The following is a 20,145-nucleotide window of genomic DNA, read 5'->3' as shown; positions in this document are numbered from 1 at the left end:
TGAGTTGTACCGACTCATCAATAGTGATTATAGATACCTATTTATTACACAGTGGATTCGTAGTGAATTACTAAACAAATTGGTAATATTAAATGTGTATCTTGGTATCCGGAGTTAGTGGAGGACAATTGCATTTTTTCCTAAAAATGTGTTTTGGTGTCTCTCTTATGCACAGAATGTCCCCATGCCATTTGATCTTACTCAATAAGATCAACTTACAGACTCAGTAAGCCTGTTTTGAGTGAAAACTGCTGGTGGCTTTTTTTCATCTTCCTCCAAGAAATAAGAAGATACACCTCCTACCCCACACCCCCTACCCCACCATGCTTAGAAAGATACCTGGATAAAACACATCTGAATTTCAACACAGCAAGCCCCCCTATCCCACTTATAAAATCTCCTCTCTGTCTTTGATAGTAAATCGAATGGCCATGCAATGGCACCCTGGGCTCCAATACTGATGGGGTGGTCCCACATACTAGGTTTATAAATTAGGGCCCCTGGAGCTGTTTGCTCAACTCTGCCTACTGAAGCCTGGCTCTAGAAAAACAGGACAGAGCTTTACAATATTATTCTCTTCTCTTCAAAAGACCCATGTAGTGGCATTTCAACTGTATTTTAATAAAGACCAGCTGAAGATCTGAGAGTAAAACAGCCCCACTGGTCAGCCTTACAGACCAGGTAAGCCACACTAGTTGCCATAGAAACCAGGTGGTGCATGCCTTTAATCCCAGTGGTGCGCGCCTTTAATCCCAACTCTAGAAAGGAACATAAGATGCGGGGAGACAGCTCTCAGACACAGTTTCATTCTGAGATTCCTGGAGGCAGGATCGCCATTTCAGATTGAGGTCGAGGTAAGAGCCAGTGGCTGGCTGTTTTGCTTTTCAGATCTTCAGGTTGAACCCCAATTTCTGACCCTGAGCTTTTATTAATCGTGCTTCAGTTCCACACTTCATGGCATCTGTATATTTCCTTTAGAATTGCTGCATATTTACTACTTAATTCTTAGTATTTCAGATGACGATGATATATATCATGTAATAGAGGCATCAAATGCCTTTGGAGTTTTGCAGCCTCGAATAATTTTCAAGATCTCTTACAAAATGTGATTTTTATGATACTGTGTTAACAAGCTGTGACCCATCTCTCTCAAGGCCAATAGTTCGCCCCTTTATAGTCTAGGTTCCGTATCTTTATTCGGGAGATGTTCTGAACAATTGATAGGACATTTGATTACCTCTCTTTTTCTAATTCATAGTCACTCAGGGTAATTTCGAGACTCAAACAAGAGCCTTCTTTTAGTGCCTTTTATATTCTTTAGAATCAATTTACAACTTCATAATGAACTGAGAAGAAAGGCAATCAGCAAATAATATGCAGTTACTGGAAACTGTTTGGTCGTTTTGAATTTTTAATGAACACTTAAGAGTACCCATAACCTTATAATTGACACAGCCAAAATCTTAAGTCAGGTTCTTATCTGATACTTTGGCCTAGAATCGGGTCTATATTCTGTCTTTGCATCAGGACAAAGAGACCTGCTAAACTGTTTATATTTCTATTCCTTTATCTCGGATTTAAGGGCACATACACAGCCCTCAACTGGGTTTTCTTCTCTCTCCTGTGCTGTTAAGATGCTATTAAAATATTATTACTCTGCAGACAACTTTTCTTGACATCTCTCATCTTTTCCCCTCCTATCTTTCTCCCTTATGAGTTGTGAAAATTTTGTCCTGAAAAAAAAAAGAAAATAAAAAACCTACATATACATATGTGTGTAGTTTATATATATAAATTAATATATATATAACATAAAATATGTCATTATATGTGATAACATAATAACACATTACATGTTATATACTTATATAATTATAAAGTATAATGTGGTATAATATGATATAATCATATATAATGTGATATAATTATATAATGTCATATTATTACCTTATATATAATAATATATTATTACCTTATATATAATAATATGACATTATATAATTATGTCACGTTATATATTATATATTATAAAACATTATCAAAATTCGGCTTAAATAACACAAACCATTTGATTCCATGCAGGATTGCAGTTTGCTCCCTGAGGGGAAGAAAAGGACCATTTTGAAAGAGTAGGCTGGTCTGTGACCAGGCCATGAGGAAGCATGCATGTTTGATCAGCTTCCACTACTGAGGGACTGAAGGGGGCATGCTGTCTTCATCCTCTGTAACCTAGCTGTGCGTGCCAGAGTAGCCTCGTTAGGGTTTCTATGGCTGTGACGAAACTCTGTGACCGAAAGAGCAACTCAGGGAGGAAAGGGTTTATTCAGCTTACACTCCACAGCACTCTTCATCACTGAAGGAAGCCAGGGCAGGAACTCAAGCAGGGCAGGAGCTGGAAGCAGGCGCTGATGCAGAGCCTTGGAGGGGAGCTGCTGACTGACTCCCTTCTGCTGGCTTGCTCAGCCAGCTTCCCTAAAGAAACCAGGACCGCCAGCCTAGGGATGGCACCACCCTCCCCCATCAATCACCAATTAAGACAATACCGCACAGGCTTGCTTACAGCTCATCTCATGGAGGCATTTCCTCAATTGAGGATCCTTCTTCTCGATTGACTCCCGCCTGTGTCAAGTTGTTACAAAACTGTGCAGCAAAGTGAGCATGCTTCATATGCGACACTTTCAAAAGGGGCTGGAGACCTGTCTTCTTCAGAAGATATGCAGGTGGTACCCACTGCCTAGTCTTTCTGTTCCACTGTTGACGAAGGAAGGTCCTGGTGTTTATCCTATGGTGAGGGGTGCCTGGCAGCAGATACAAACCAACTTTCAGGACTATGGCTTGTCTTAGGATACCCTGCCAAGATTCCTCAGGGGGAACCCTAAGGAATGGGGTCAGGTTTCAGGGCCTCCCCTGAAATTTGGGAGAAGAGGGATTGACTTATTTCTGATGTAAATACTGTTCTAGGAGAGTGGACGAAGCTGGACTGCGTGTTTCAGAACACAGAATTCTGCTCTTTCATCATGCCTCACAGGTACCACCGCGTTCTCTGTACTTTGAATCAAACATATTTAATTTGATGGTTAACGTTTGCTTTTCCAAAAGAGAAACTTGCACCCAGCACTGAGAAATCTGAGAGCTGGGGACAAACACGGCTGCCTCAATGAAACGAGGTCCCATTTCCTCACTGGTCAGGTGCCTGCCATGGCTCTCAAACGTCATGGCCCACCTCCTGGTTCTTGGGGTATGTCTATTATCTAACTAGTTCTGGAAATGTGTTTTGATCAGAAGCCATGCTGGAGCCTCATGCTTGGAATCTGGGCTTTGTATCTCAGCTGCCTCTTCACTTTCTACCTCTGCCTTTTGATGTCACAGCAGGACGGCGCCTGCCAACACCAGCAAGCTTCAAAAGGCGGCGGCAGGAGCAGAAATTGGATTTTGAGGGATTTTGTGGCTCTGTGTTGGGCCGCCTTCACAGCTGTTCCGGGCCACCTGTGTGTGTCCTTGATTCCCTCATCCAGTAGAACAAAGTGTGGAAGGGGCTTTAACAAGCGCGTGCTGGTAGTGTGGACGGGTGGTATGTGGGGCAAACATGCTTTCCTTTCTGTTTTTTTCTCCAGCCTAAACTAGGACCCTTAGGGTAAAGGCAGGAGTGTGAAATTACAGCTGCAACAATAGCAGCGATAAACAGACATTCTCTTTTGTAAATTTCACACTCACATACTTTGCCCATTGTCCCCGTCTGTTCAACTTTGACGTGGCTTGTAAAAGCATCTAGTTATTAAAATAGCAACTATATGTCAGGCACATCTTAAACTTCTTTTCAGCCTTGTTTTAATAGTATCTATGGTGTTTTGTGTCTATCGAAGTTTCAAATTTCATTTTCAAGATAGAGCTCTTGTTTATCTTGGACTGTAAGACCCATTGGTTATATGGCCTATGATTTTAGTGGTAGCGGGATGTGAGGAGCAATGTTAGGGTCATGAAAATAGAATTTCAATTTTTTGATAGTTCTCATAGTTTCACTTATGGTTTCTCATAGTTCCTGCCCCCTTCTGTGTGTGTGTGTGTGTGTGTGTGTGTGTGTGTGTGTGTGTGTAAATTGGGCTCATTTCCTGCCCTCGAAAGATGTTTAAAGTAGGCATGGTGGCACACACCTATAAGCCCTGCATTTAGGATGTTGAGGCAGGAGGATCAGAAGTTTAAGGCCATCCACCGCTACATAGCCAACTGGAGACCGGTTGGGGATACATAAGATCCTGTATCAAAGTTAACAAAAATCAATGAATAAAAGTCAAATAATTGTGAACATGATCGGCTGTGGAAATGTTTTGTTCTAAGACAGCTGTCAAGAGTGCAGCTGCTTAGATCTTAGAAGCCTTGACGCGGGCTGCAGGCTTTGCGGCTGGAGGGCTTTGGCTTGTCCACCGTTGTGGAGTCTCATGCTGTCCTGACTACTGTGCCTCTTCACCACCTGCTGTTAATGTGGTCCTCTTGACATCTATCTCCGTGGCGGCACAATTTGGCATTGCTTTCAGGAGAGGGCTTATATTTCTAGTTCCTCCTGCCTCTCCTTCTAGACGAGGATGATGCCAAATCTTATGAAGGCAGACCACACATTCGAGGGTGGCAGTGGTGGCGGTGGCAGCTCTTCTGTCCTTGGAAACTCTTCCCCTCTTCCTTTCCAAACAGAAGAAGGAAACTGACCTCCAAATGGCCTCCAAGAATACAGCAACACCATGACAAGATTGTTTAGTTCACAGTAGAGACGCCAGATTTTATTTTATTATATGTTTTCAAAAAGCCGTTATATTAAGAGCTACTTGCTTTGGGACTTGTAGAGTGTAGTAATCTGTAGTAAATCAAGAACTGAAGATGTCACAGTAATCTGAGAGCCAGACGAAGTGCTGGGGACATCACTGTGCCTCTGTGGTCAACAATGACCTTTAATGGTTCATGGTCATTGCTTTGCTATGGTTCGGATGGCTGGCTTTAACAACTTTGAATCTGAAGTGTTATAATTATAACTGGCTGTTCTGAAGCTGGTAATTAGACCTACTGAAGGCCTCCCACAGAAGAGAGGTTTTTACATAAAAAATTTTGAAAACAGAGTAATTAATAGAGGATTATTTAAATTCCTCTTCTGTAACGTTTCACTTAAATGTGGAAGCATGGTTTTAGCCTTTGGCAAATCCTGAATTAATAATTTTAGAAGCAAGGGCAGCTGTGGGAAAGATTTCTTTTTAAATCTTGGTAGAGAAGTGGGACCTTTCTAGTTTACTGAGCATGTATCTGCAATTTCTCAGAAATTAAATAGTATGACCTTTTGATAGGATCCAAAATCTGAACGTTTAAATACACAACTTCAAAGTAGTTGACTTGAAATCCAAAGATCTGTTTTAGGATCCTTTGAAATTTTTATTCCCATTTCAGTCCAGCAATGCAAATGCGCATATATATATTCATTTTTATTATTCATTACATACATATATATTCATTTTTAGAGTATGCTATTATACTTTTACAGATAATTTTCTTATATTTGGCACTGCTTCAGTCTATTTGTGTAGGATTTGAACGTGAGTAGGAAGAGACAGTAGTTTGAAAGAATCGAGAATCATGTAAAGGTCGTACCTAAAAACTAAAGAGGAAGAGATTGAAGGGACATAGCTGAGCTACTGAAAAAGAACAGGGTGGAAGGTTGAGATGGTTCACAGAAGTCCTGATGCACCACAAGTGTTCTGTTCTAGGCGGGGATTGGCTGCTCTCCACTCTAAGTGATGGAAGAGCTGAGACAGAGCTGTAAAGGCAGAGAGGGGATCTTTGAAACGTATTCATTTGGTGGCTGAACTAAGAACTGTCCATCTAAAGTATATTAATTAGTAAATGTACTAATAATTCTCCCCTGTTAGATCGGCTTGCAGATGTCTTTTTAAAGTTGGGCACAGTTTGGTCTTTAGTTTTTTGAGCTCACTGTTTCACGCTCTTTGCACGGACTGGGGACTGGCTGACTGGGAAGCATTCCCTTCTTCCTCTGCCCTGTCCTTCCCTACCTACCTCTCTGTCTGTATTAACACTTATCTAAAAGGGGTTGCAGATTCTCTGATCCTCCCAGGATAGCTTTTGAGTTGGTGTGAAATGGTGGCTTCCACCTTAAGGTCGCTTCCAGTTCTAAGATGTAATGACTCACTGCCAGTCAACAGGCCCCGTAGCCCTTAGCTGTTTCTTTTCTTGTCTCCTTCCCTCCAAACCCATTTTCCTTACAATATTGAAGAGTGTTTTACTTTTAGTTGTCGTTCTGAATCATTTTATTAGCATGCCCCTTTCCCCAAGGTTCTTGTAGATTCTATAACAAAGTCAGAAGGTGACTACTGATTAGGAAACGTTCCCTTCTGTGTTTGAGTTGAAGCGTCTCTTTTCCAGTTATTCATTGTTCTCATTGATCCATAATACTGACACTGTGTTCTGTGCAAGATAGATCTTTTCTCAGCAGACTCAGGACAGTCTTCCCAGAGAGATAAGTCACTGCCCGAACTGAGATCCTCCTTCCGTGTTGAAAGTTGATAAGGGCTTTTAGTGTGCACTGAAGCCAAGTGTCAGCAAGCACTCAGTGATTTCAGAAGTGTGAATCTTGGATGTTCGCTGTCAGGCTTAGGGGGCAAATAGTAAAGCATTATGTTTTAGAGAGGGATTTAGGGAGAATATTGATAGCATCCAGACACCCAGAGTAAAATTCTTGGATATTAATTGGTTCATGTGTTGTTGTTGTTGTTTTTTTTTCTCTTGAAATTATATTAGATTTTTTTTATTTTAGAAAATATTTCTTTGAGACAGAGTCTCTTATAGCCTAGGATAGCCTCTTATTTGAAATGAAACCTGTGCTCTGTGAGCTTCCGTGGACGGCAGACCTCGTTTTCCGAAGGGGTCAGACTTGAGACCTCAGAGTGTGAGGGCACGGCCTAGAGACTGACAGTTTGTTCTCTTATTATTGGTGACATCAAGAGTCCAGGGATCACTGTTCGGTCAGCCACAGCAGTGATGACAAAGATCTGTTAACTTCTGTTCCCAGCTTTCCTCCCAGCCTCTTGCAATCCTGGTTCATTTCTAGATCAGTCCTCCACCTTTTCTTTCAAGCTTTATAGTCCTCAATACATTAAAAAAATAATAAAATAAAAAAATAAGAAAATTCCTGTTAGCCTGCCAAAATTGGTTCCTATGATATTTAATCAAAAACCTCATCAGTATACTATGAAAAGTAAGGTAACCGCGGCCGATCATATTTTCCAACATTGTTCCAACATTTGTCCCACCCGTACACATCCTGTTTGTCCGGTAACTTCTTGCAGTGTGACTTCACACGCCTCCATTGAGGAGTGGGAGTTCGTGTTCCCGTTCCTTAAACCCAGGTGAACCAATGGAACATAGAGGGATGGAAAGGATGCCAGTTCTTCAGCGACACCATAAAAGGCAACGCCACTTCCTCTCTGGCCTCGTTTCCTTTATGGTTTTTAGAAATAAGTAACCCTAAAGAGCCGTGTGTCACAGGCTTCTTGGCCCACCTGTGGCTCGTCGGTGAGAGGAAGAAGCCCCGTCACTAAGAGAGTGCGCCTTAAGGGGATATCAGGACCCCAACTTCTTCCTTGTTTTCACCCCTCCCCAATTCAACGACATAAATAGCATTGTCTGTCATCATCCCCTTTGAGATAAGCTTTGGCGTGGGTCCAGAGCATCACTTCAGCTGACTGTGGGCTGAAGGCAACATGAGCAATAATAAAGCTTTCTTTTGGGAAAAAAATTTGCATTTATTTATTTCCTAGTGGGAGGAGCACTCTACCACAGAGCCTGCCACTCGTCAGAGCTAGTTCCCTTCTTCCAGGTAGGTCGCCAGGATTGAATTCAGGCCTCCAGGCATAGCGACAAGTCCTTTTACCCACTGAGCCATCTCACTGGGCCCTTTTTATAATTTGTAACGTGTCTTAAGAACCTTTTACAGCAGCGGAAAACACATGGCGGAGCGCTGAGTCCAGGCACTCCGAGTCTACGTGTAGGATAGATCCTAGGGAAAGATGGCAGGAGAACGGCAGAGGAGCCCAGCTGTTCTGGTCCCCAGCTATGTTCCTGGCTTAGGGGACAAGTCAATTGGTTAGTGAGCAAGAGATCACATGATTTCCCAGCTGCAGCTTAGAAGGAGGCCCAGCTGTCGTGGAGTGGAGCAGGCGTAAACTGTCTTGAGTCCCTGTCCAGACCACAGATTCATGAACACAATAAACACTGTCATTCTTTTAAGCCATTTTGGGTTTTATTTTGACAACGTACAATTTTTATTAATAAATTTTGCAAAATAGTGATGACTGTCTAAACATAAATTTAACAGCAAAGGTTTAAAATTGTGCATATTGGCCTTTGTGGCATGGCAAATAAAGACAAATGTTTTCTATTTTCACGCACAGGCATTAAGCCATAATACTGTCTACAAATTACAGTGGACAAATTAAACTCTGGAATAATTAATACACGTTTGGATAGCCGCAATTATATGAGTAGTAATGAATAAACGGCCTGTGTTTGATAGACTCTAGATGTCATGTTGTAATATTTAATGCTCTTAAAACTTAATTCTTCATTTCCATTTAAGGATACATTTTCATACACGTGTGTGTTCACATGCAAGCTGAAGACTCCTTTCTTTGACCGTAATCACAGACTCACACATGCGACGGCGCTCGTCTTGCTTTGATGAAGCAGTGCGTTTGCTCGTAGTCTTTCTTCTCTCCGGGCCTCGTTGTCATCATATTACTAATGAACATCCAGCTGTAAGGCGTTTTCTCATTTAGCCATCAGTCGGGGAGGGCTCAGCCCATGGTGGGTGGTGCCATCCCTGGGCTGCTGGTCCTGGGTTCTATAAGAAGGTTGAGCAAGCCATGGGAAGCAGGCCAGTAAGCAGCTCCCCTCCATGACTTCGGCATCAGCTCCTGCCTCCAGCTTCCTGCCCTGTTTGAGTTCCTGTCCTGACTTCCTTCAGTGATGAACAGCAATGCTGAAGTGTCAGCCAAATAAACCCTTTCCTCCCCAGCTTGCCTTTTGGTTATGGTGTTTCACCACAGAAATAGAAACCCTAACTAAGACTCTATCTATAGATCTATCTATCTGTAAATATATTTTTAAGTAAATAAATTATATAAATATATAAATTAAATAAATATACATTTCTCTATCTCTCTCTATATATCTTAAGTAAAATGAAGTTTGAATAGCACAGGCTGCTGTGATGATGTTAGCAGCAGCCAGTACTTGTCCATTGAGTCCCAATTTCTTTTAACGACTTGCAAAGATTTGTGTGTTCTTCACTTGACGTTACTGACTGTAGGTGTGTCCTGAGTTCCTCCTCTGATGTGCCTGTGGTAGCTGGAGACTTCATTTGCAGAGAAGCACTATTGGTGAGATAGTCTTAGAACTCAAGGTTAGAACCTTTTGGAGTTTAGTTGACAGGGAATACTGATTGTTTTGAGGACGCTGGTTACAAGCAGGGCAGTTTTCCTTTTTCTCTGCTTCAGTGTGTATGTGTACAGTCCGTCTACATCATTGGATGCAAGCTTATTAATAAGAGGAATGCTTGTACTTGTGGCCGTCTTAAAACACTTGATTGCAATGACTGCATTTGGAGAAGCTATGTACTACAGGAATGTTTAATTTACTACCCCTTGAAGGAGTCTGTAGCGAAGACGTCTAATATTATATTGTGACATTTTCTTTCAGATGTATGGAAAATCCACTGACTATGTTAAGGGTCATCTCCATCTAATGGTACCCCATCTCCAGAAGGCTGTTCTTTAGGCTACTGTGGCCCCTCTAGTGGCCACGACATAGATGCAATGATATACATGGGGAAGTTGACCTGTGTCGGATAAAGTTTCAGTGTGCATTCAATACAAGTAGTCATTCCAGGCAAAATCAGCTGGGTATTTCCTTTAAAACCTGTTCCCATCTATCAAAGGGATAATTGAAAAGTTTCTGCATCCCAATAAGCCCCTCCGTGTTAACCCAAACAATAATGGGATCCGGCATACCATCTTCATAATTTAGAAGAGATATTTCATTGATCTCTCTTCTGGCTATGACAAAGTCTAGGCCGTGTACAATAATATGAAATTGTCTGTGGAAAGTGTCACTAAAGTCTTGAATCTTGTTGAAATGTGGGATGATGTTGCAGTTCGGAACTCTATCGTTTAGGAATCCCACAGCAACTGCGGCCTGGGTCTTTATCTAAAACCAGACAATGCCGGGTTTCGCAGGAGCTGCACTCTGAGTCACCCGCCCCAGTGGCTAGAACTCTACACGGATCTAACCAAAACCGAGGTGATTCGATGCTTGGTTCGAAATGACCCATGTGATGGGTCAAGATCACTCACTCAAGGGACTTTTTTTCAGAATCCCGGCAGCCCTTCCAGCCTCCAGTGTCTACCCACCCACCGTCAACAGCCAGTTTATACTCTTTATTAGAATCAGACTTTCTATTTAGAGACAGGATTACTGATATGGGGTGGACTTAATTGATTTAGTTCTCCCATTTCCGTTTTATTATTTCATGTCCCTTCTACCGATATTGTAAAATTATTTGATGGGAGTAAGGTTACAGAGCTTTACTGTTTATATTAGTTGGGGTTCTCGAGAGGAATAGGACCCAGCTAGTCCAACTCCATGCCAGGCACTATGCAGTGTTTAATAAGAAGGGCCGCATGCACGTAGCCTAGTGCCTGGCATGAAGTTAAAGGGAGACTTGTCTGGGTCACGTCGTTAGTGACTGGGACCCAAACCCAGGACAAAGAAGCACCAACTCAGGGTCTGGGTGTTTGTAATGGCCATGCTGGATATGCACAGTGGCTGAGTGAGCTTTCCACATTTTTTTCCTTCTCTCTTTCTTGACACTCTTTTTTAAAAAGGGTTCTTCACACTGACTGTCCCGTTCTACACATTTCGCTTTGAGTCAGAAAGACTACACTTCTACACCTCCCATTTGGTGTGAGACTTAGTCCTGAAGTATTATTAAGGTATATTGTTTACCCTGTTGGGGAAAGTGTGAAAACAAAAATTGTATGGGGACCTGTTTAATTGGTAACATTTACTTACATTAAACCGCGTTTATTTTGTATAGATGGTGTGCATATATATGTATGCATGTTCACGTGGGTACTGGCATATTCATGTGTTCATAGAGACGAGATTTGCTTCAGGAATCTTCCTTTAATACTCCACCTTACTTATTGAGGCAATCTCTCCCTTGAATCAAAAATCTGTGGATGCAGCTCACTTGCTTTGCCTCAGACTTTCAAGTGCTGGAACAGCAGGCGTCCTGCTCCACCTATCAAGCCTTTTACCTGGCTTCTGGGTCTGTAGTCTAGTTCTCAACACTGGCTGAGCATTCCCCCAGCTTTGGAGTTGCTGGAAGTATAGCCATTGGACCCAAACAACTCAAAGTAACTCTAATACCAGTTGTCGAGCGTTTAACGTCAACACCCTTGCTGTTAGTGCTTCCTATTTAAATGGCTTGTAAAGGGAGCTCCAGAGTTTGAGGGCTTCTGAGGGACCCTGTGGAGCCACTCTGGTTTTATGTCCATGTGTGCATTTTCCCGTCACACTTGGTAGCACGGAACGGGGGCAAAGAGTGCTGGCCTCGGCTTGATTTGGAACAGGAAGGTGAGAGCGGTACTTAGGGAGACCCTGGTTACTTCAGCGCTCTCTATGCCACTCATGCCTTGCTTCCTGAGCCGAGCTGATTTACAGCAGAACACCGGCAAACACAATGGGAGGAGGCTTCCATGTCTCTGTGCCTCTCGCCAGAGCCCCAAGCTGGTCTCTGAAAGTCCTCCGCACATCGCTGCAGATGCTGTATTATCCCTCTAGGCGGGTACCGCTGAATCTTTTATGGAGATGAATTGATTTCCTAGCAAGCAGCAGGGCCTCTGAAAACTTGGCAACCCTGCATCAACTTACCAGAAGTCCACTTAGTGCGGGGGCTCTCTGTGGGCACAGCTATAGCGGTTGAGGCACCATGCTGGGAGGGTGTGGTCCCATTTTCCCTAATGACACAGAAGAGAATGAGAAAAGACTTCATACTGCTTTTGAGTGCCGCAGCCTGAGCCTGGCTGTGACAGAAAGCCACTGCTATTTTTGTATGGTTTGGGAGCGACTTCTGCACTTAGGCAACTAATCATAGCCTGAGAACCACAGAGGAAAGGGCTGGATTTGCTAACTGGCCACAGAGAAAGACGCCACTGCCACTTTCTGGAACTTCTAACTCTGCAGGAACCTGCTCACAGACAAAGCCTTGCTTCCTTTTTGTCGGTCTGAAAGTTTTTTTTCTGGAATTTCATTGCAGAGACCTAGATCTAGGTAATCGCCCCCAAAGTTATCTTTAGCGTGTGGGCTAGTACAGGTCTGTAAAAACTGTTCACAATTAAAAGGTGTTTGGATAGCTTACTTTTCAGCAGAGAACCTTCTTCATTCTCGGCCTGAAAGAAATTTAACAGTTGCGACCTGTAGAGTTTTTCCCACTTCCAGGCTTATGGCAAGCTGGGGGTGATACTCATTTCAGCTAAGGAGCCTTAGGTATCAGTGTGTATTTCCCACGTAGCATCTTCCTGTCTCTGGCTATGTCATCCTGAACACACCTGATCTCATCCAATCCAGCAATTTTCTCTTGCTTTCCAGTTAGGTCTGCCTCACGAAAATGACCTTTATTTTTGGATGTTGACCTCCAGTTGCTTATGTAGGCTACCACGATGGTCCGTGTGGATTGCACATGGGTAATTCCGTTCACACATACATTGACACTCTTCAGCAAATACTGGGCTGGGTGAAAGCATTGTTGCAAAGGTTACGATTGAGACGTATTCATCTGCCTGGAATGCCACACACTGGGAGTGTTATTTATTTCAGTTGTAGAAGCTAGGAAGCTCAGGATCAAAATACCAGAGGACCAGTTCCTAGTGTGGTCCTTCTTGCTGTGCCTATGGTCATCTTCTGTCTGTGTCTCTGTTGAAGAGAAAGAGAAAAAGAGAGAGCATGCACGAGAGATTTTTGGTGTTTTTTTTTTAATTTTGTAATCCTTCTTCCCTCCATTCACCCCTGTGCTCCATGATGTATATTAGTTATTTTGATTATGTCCAGAAGCAAATAGTAAATATGAACTTTCAGGTTTATGGCTGAATACAATGAAACTGGAAAAATGGAAATGAGATCTTTCAGAAATCACTAAAGGTGAAGGGTTTGGCAAGCAAGCTTGTTGGAAAGGGGCTGTTCTGTGCTTTGAAGAAGAATGTGTGCTCATGGAGTGTACATATTCTGGAAAGTAAACGCAGCATCGTTTTTCTATCCTCTGGATGGAGTTTTATCATAAAGTTTTACTGCAGGGGAGTGGGAGCTTTCATTGCTATCAGATTAGCAGCAGTGCAAACTGTTCTGCTCTCAAATATGTCTTCCAACTACTTCATATTCCTGGGGAAATCGTGTCTTGTGGGGTTTTTCCCCCCAAAGCACAGAATCTGTACTTAGATTCATGTTATTTAAAGTTTCTATCACGTACCCCTTTGAGCAATATAAAACCTTCTAAATTGTCTCCGTTTTTAGCTGAAACCAACTCCCAGTGTGCCAATATCAACGGTTGACTAGGTCAGGTTGACTTTGGGCATTTCGAGCAGGCAGAAACGTTTTCTCTTCCTTGTGCCTATTCCTACCTTCCCCCAGCCCCACCTCCTTCAGATCTTATCCTGTCGTCGCTTTCTCTGATTTCTTCAGTATTCATATAGTTAAAAGATTATTTATCTCACTCATGGGGCCATGGGACCTTTACATACTCCAGCAGGCCATAGACGGTGTCGATGCCGAGGAGGGCCACCTCAAAGCCCTGGGCTGGGCCTCCTCTCAGATCATTGATGGTAGAGTTATGGGTATAGTGAAACGCAGTGTTATTTCATAGTGAGACAGTGAGTCTTGGTCTTACTTCCTGGTAATTTTTGAAACACGTGATTGCATCTAATTCTTAATAAAGAGAGCAGTTTCTTATTTTCCCCGCATTGCAGAAGCATTTAAAGATAGGCTTCTGTGAGGTAATGTTTTCTATCTTAAAGTATTAATGCATATTCATAATTAGGTATTGAAGAGTACTGTGCTATTATGCTGCAAATTATAGGAATGAGAAAGCAAATGTTTAATTTTAATGTGAAGATGCATGTTAAATGATATGTTACCAATAAGAGGCCCTGGTTCCAAGAGATGACACTCTTTTTTTCTTTACCATTTTTTCTTAATTTTCCCTCTTTCTCCACTCCCTTGACATAAAACTAGCCAGGACAGGGAAGAAGAGAGGACAGTGTGAGGAAGTGTGCCCAGCCTGATCTGTGCATGGCTCTGTTTCGGATAGTATTTTCCCAAATAACTTTAAGATGCCCTTCCCCTCTTCCTAAGCCAGAGGGACCTCCAGTGTGACTCGCTCATGTCCTGTTCACATTTTCACAGTCATTACAGAAATTGCCTATATTTCAAGTATTGTCTATTGCTTTTTTTAAAAAAAACAAGTATTTATTGTTTTCAGTGTTTGTAGTGGGATTTTAAGTCATGTGTACACCTAATGACTATAGTCTCTGGTGGCTTTTGTCTCAATTGTGTCCACACACCTATCAAGTGATAGCCATGAATTCCACATCATTCCTCTTTGAGTAAAGGGAAGGACAAAGGTCGTCTATGGTGTACACATGGCCAAGGAACTCTTGAAAGGGTGGTCTTAACTCCCAGGACTTGAGCCTTCAGGATTGGTGGCTACCATGTTTTCCCAGAAGTTTATTTCTTGGGTAGACACAATCCCGAAGGACAGAAAGTTCCTGACATGCGCTCTTCAGGATCTTAGCTAGACGATTGCGTTCAGTGCTCAGTGGAGCCTGCACTACGTTTGAATAAATGAGCAAACGAAGGAATAGACAAAGCTTTGAGGAAAAATATGGGTATTTATGTCATAGGTTCAAGGCCGTTGTTCAACTGTATTTTTTTATTTTATTTTATTTTTTTTAAATATTTATTTATTTATTATGTATACAATATTCTGTCTGTGTGTATGCCTGAAGGCCAGAAGAGGGCGCCAGACCTTTTTTACAGATGGTTGTGAGCCACCATGTGGTTGCTGGGAATTGAACTCAGGACCTTTGGAAGAACAGGCAATGCTCTTAACCACTGGGCCATCTCTCCAACCCCCTCAACTGTATTCTTTTTTTAAAAAAAAAAGCAGAACTTGTTTTCCTTAATTTGATTGCTTTTTGAGTAGGTAGTACAGTTACACCGTATAAAAATTTGAAAGCTTTGTATTAGTTTCCCAGGGCTTCTGTAATTAAGCACACCACAATCATCTATGGCCTGATGTTACTTATTATATCTCCGAATACCCAGCCTCCGAATAAGGTCTCGTCACATATGCTCATCTGTAACTATAGCGGTGGGATTTGAACACTCCTCTCTGGAGGAACATGGTTCTCGCTACTGTAGATAAAAGCATACGAAGGAAGAGGCCACATCGTTGCTATCCCCGGCTCACTCTGCTGCCACCCTCAGAGGTTACTTATGTCATCTGACTTTAAATGAACTACAACCAGTTTAAAAATGACAGTGGGAGAGGTAGGCTCATTTTGTCCTAGAAGGGTCTGTCTTGTTCCCGTCTATTTCATTCATCAAAACTTGATGATTTTTAGCGTTCGGATTTCTACCACGTCCTCAGCAGGGTTCAGGGGTAGGGAGAGAAGGGGAAATGTTCAAATAGAAACTAAATATAGTTATCCTATATTAATCATAGTGTGAAGCACATTCTACTTTCCCGCGGCTTCCTCATTAAATGTCAGACGCTGTGTGGGCGGCAGTACTTAATCACTCATGTGCTGGCACCGAGCAGACCGTGGCTGCCTTTGAGTCTAGTGATATTCAGTCTGAGAGCATTTGACCTGGGACTTTATTTAAATGCATGCTTTAGAATTTTGGTCAACCTCATCGAGTTATAGTTGACCTACAACAAAGAGCAAGCATTTGACAGGTTCCATGAGTTCCGGTAGGTACATTTATTCACTACTATAAGTGGGATATCAGAAGGGGTACAGGGGGATGGTAAAGAAAAGCTGGCAATGGACTTGGTTTTGTTTTGTTTTTTCTTAACAGCGTGGACGTGGGTTTGTCATTGTGCTGTGAAGCGCTGCTGTTAAAGCTCCTTGCTACATGATACTCCTCTACCGAATTAGCTGAACTTCGTGAGGAGATGTATTTCATGATAGGGAACAAGATGTGTTCATTCCCTGTCTTTTAAAATAGGAAATATATCCACACAGAACTATAAATATATATTGCTGTATAGTGCTGTGTTAAATGATCTCATGGGTCCTGAATCTATTTAACTTTTCCTTTACCATTAAAAAAATTTATTTTTGAGACAGGGTTCTTACGTATCTATCCCAAGCTGCGCTTGAACTCACTGTGTGGATAAGGATGACCACGAGTTGTCACCTTCTTGCTTCCTCCCCCTAATTGCTGTGAGTACAGGCATCTACCTAACGGGCATGCCTGAACCTCACTACAAAGGAATGGAGAGTGGGAAGCAAAGACGTTTAAGAAATGACAAGTGGCCTCATTTCTTCTCCATAGACAGTAGAGACTAACCTGCCGTGTGAGCTCTGTCTCTGGGATGGGAGCGACCCTGTGGAGCTGATGCTGGTAACACCCTTCACAGTGATCTTCAGTGACTAATGCTTGCATCGTCACTGTGGAACCATTCCCCAGTAAACAACCGTGAACTCGAGGAGTTGGACTTCAGCTGGATGGTCGTTGAAAGCTAATTACCAACCACACCACGATGCAGGTTTAAATGGTTTAATCTGGCACAGAAGCCTTCAAACGGGAAGAGGGCCGTTTTCATGGATGTTTTAGGGTTTCCTCAAATACTATTGGAGGAATGCTTAATGGATAAGATTTCTAATGCCATGAAATCAAGTCAAAACCAGGCACCTTTAGTTAGAACTTCTCAGCAAGTTTACACAGCTAAAAAATAGTGGGGGCTGGAGAGATGGCTCAGCGGTTAAGAGCACTGCCTGCTCTTCCAAAGGTCCTGAGTTCAATTCCCAGCAACCACATGGTGGCTCACAACCATCTGTAATGGGGTCTGGTGCCCTCTGCTGGCCTGCAGGCATACACACAGACAGAATGTTGTAGACATAATAAATAAATATATTTTTTAAAAAATAGTGTTAGTCTCACAGAGGGCAGTTCAGTGTGTGGCATTCATTTCCTGTGACTTCAGGACCTCGGCTTCCAGAGCTCCTGGTGACACCTCCCTGGAGGCTCTCTTCCCATGACCAAGGTGCTGCTGGTCTGTTCTCCTTCACCTTGGCCTTCTCTCGCCACATCATCCTAGGGGTGGTGGGGGTGTGCGGGGGTGTGCGGGGGTGGGGAGAGCAGGAGTCGCGTAGGTCTCCAGCAGTTCTGGTGGACTTCAGGATTGCCAGGACCCCGCCTCACCTTCTCTAGGCTCCTACTTTCTGCCCCAACTCCTTTACTGACCCGACCTAGGGTATTCGATTTCCTTCTTTATCAGTTGTGTGAATCGTTAATTAAGGTCCTCTCCCCCATTCCCCAGTGGTTAAATTTTTGTTAGTAAAAGATTTTATAAAAAGCTGTGACGAAAAATGTCCATGCAAGCGTGTTAGCAAAGGGACGGCAGGGTATGGGGTTGGGAGTTTGGCTTGGTGTTAGGAAGGCTCTGCTGTGACTGGTGCAGCATCTCACGTCGTATGTGTGTTTCTCAGACTCAACTCTTAGACTGGAGACAGGATACGCTTTTACACACTGTCTTCGCTATGGGTGAAGAAGATTACAGTTTGTCATGGGATTCCTGCAGTTCATTGAAAAAGATAGAAATCATGATTGTTTTAGACATTTCTTCTTTTCTTTCTTTCTTTCTTTCTTCCTTCCTTCCCTTTCTCCCTTCCTCCCTCCCTCCTTTCTTCCTTCACTCCTCCCTCCCTCCCTTCTTTCTTTCTCTCTTTCTCTCCTTTTGAGACAGAGTTTGTCTGTATAGCCCTGGCTGTCCTAGAACGAGCTCTCTATTTCAAGCTGACCTCACTCAGGAATTGGAGATCCTCCTGTCTCTGCCCCGCAAGGGCTGGGATGAAAAGCGCGTGCCACCATACCTGGCTTAGACATATCTGTATTCTTTTAAAAGTTCCAGTGTTTGGTTTTCACTTTTTCTGGTTTGTATGCATGCCTTTATGTCATTGCTATAAAATAGGTTTTATCCAATTATTGCACATTGAACGTAACATCGTAGTATTATAGACAGAGAAGGCTGTCTGCAGCAACTCTCAGAAGCAAGACGTCCTAATTTCCTGGCCAAGAACCTCAGACTATTCCGAGCTTGCATTCCTCTCATCAAGATCCATGTACTTCCTATTGGACGTAACATCTCCCCTTAGTTTTTTGGGACCAATATTCTGTCTCTACAGAATTTTGGAGACAGCCATGTAGGGCAATACCTGTAGGAATATGCATGTGCTGTTAAGATTTCTGCCTCTGAGCCAGGCGGTGGTGGCACACGCCTTTAATCCCAGCACTCAGGGGCAGAGGCAGGCAGATCTCTGTGAGTTCAAGGCCAGCCTGGTCTACAAGAGCTAGTTCCAGGACAGGAACCAAAAACCTACCGAGAAACCCTATCTCAAAAATCCAAAAAAAAAAAAAAAAAAAAAAAGATTTCTGTCTCTGAGATATTCCTACACACAGCCTTTCCTCCGGCTAGGATTTGGAATTGCTCACTCTGCGTTTTTATTCAGTACTATCCCTGGGACATGAACAAGCAGAGCTTGCTGTTTAGTCTCATCTGCCATTTTCCTGATTCCACAAACCAGTCTCTGGATGTCAAAATATGAAGGTGAAAGTCAATGTTACTTTTCTATCAGAACACCTAAGTCAAGGTTACCAAGGTTACCTCTCCTCCATGGCCATCAGAAGGCCTAAGTCAAAAAGACCCAGGTTACCCCTCCTCCATGGCCCAGATAGATTGGTCTGTGGTCCCAAAGTACAAACCTGACTTTGTGAGTTTCTCAGTCATTTCAACCTTCATTCCTGTTAAAACCAAATAAAAAATCTGCTAGACTTTTAAAGACCATTTTAAGTAAGTTGTATAATTCATTTTTATAATTAATTTTTCTGATCCCAACGGGGAGCTAAGGCTAATCATTAATAGATATTTTTAACATGTGCTTTGTATATGTGTGATGCGTGTGGTTGTCCACGTCACAGTGTAAGCGTGAAGATCAAAGGGACAACTTGTGGGCGTTGGTTCTCATCTTCAGCCATGTAGGTCCTTGGGATCGAACTAAGATCTTCAGGATTGGCGCAGGTGCCTTTACCTTCTGAGCCATCTTCCCAACCCTGCAACAAACACGTCTGCAAGCTTTCTAAGCAGCCCACTGAAGCCCTGGAACTCACCAGCGCTATACTCTTCACAGCTTAATTTAAACGAGTTTGGGGCTCTTTTCTTTTTATTCTTATAACTACTAATTTATTTTATAGGTGGCCCCACTTTAGGAAACTCAAGTTGGGTGTAATTTAATGAGACCCCTCAGTGTCCATAAGATGGACTAGCAGTGATGTTTTAATACAGAGGGCGTACCTTACATGTAATCCTGAGTGTTTGAGAACCACATGAAGAATTTTAGCTTTTAGCCTTGACTTTTGAAGGAAGAAAAAAAAAAAGCAATACCTGTATCATTTACTGGAGGGACAAAAGTCCTCAGCAAAGAATAACGGGCCAGACTTGCATTCCCGCCACACCTATTCCTCTTTTACAATGCAGAATCTTACACGACCCCAAGCATGAAGTACAGAGTGATCTGCTGAACCAGAGCCATTCTGAACAATGAAGACGGCAAGGTGCCTTATTCTCAAAGGCAGCTGCAAAGTCAGAATCCAAACAACGGCTTATTCATAGCTGATGCTTGGAGGTCAGAGGGAAATTCAGTAAGTAGCAACAGTGTTGGGTGGAGAACCATGCATCTTTTGGGATTTAATTTGTATTAATGAGAAGTGGGGCCTGCTTAGGGCTTTCTTAGCTATTCCTCTGGTGTCAGGTTT

General features: G+C 42.7%; 1 protein-coding gene and 1 pseudogene across 1 annotated transcript in view; one reads left to right on the top strand and one right to left on the bottom strand.

Moving 5' to 3' along the window:
• Ppm1l (protein phosphatase, Mg2+/Mn2+ dependent 1L) overlaps positions 1-20,145 on the top strand; it is a 201,985-nt gene that overhangs the window by 82,152 nt on the left and 99,688 nt on the right. The window lies entirely within an intron of this gene.
• LOC121453005 lies at positions 9,225-10,381 on the bottom strand (annotated as a pseudogene).

The sequence above is a fragment of the Microtus oregoni genome, unplaced genomic scaffold (assembly GCF_018167655.1).
Source record: "Microtus oregoni isolate MIOR12 unplaced genomic scaffold, Mior012 000010F_ref0000083, whole genome shotgun sequence".
NCBI classification, from domain to species: Eukaryota; Metazoa; Chordata; class Mammalia; order Rodentia; family Cricetidae; genus Microtus; species Microtus oregoni.
The sequence above is the reverse complement of the archived record's forward strand: the minus strand, read 5'-3'. Positions and strand labels throughout refer to the sequence as shown.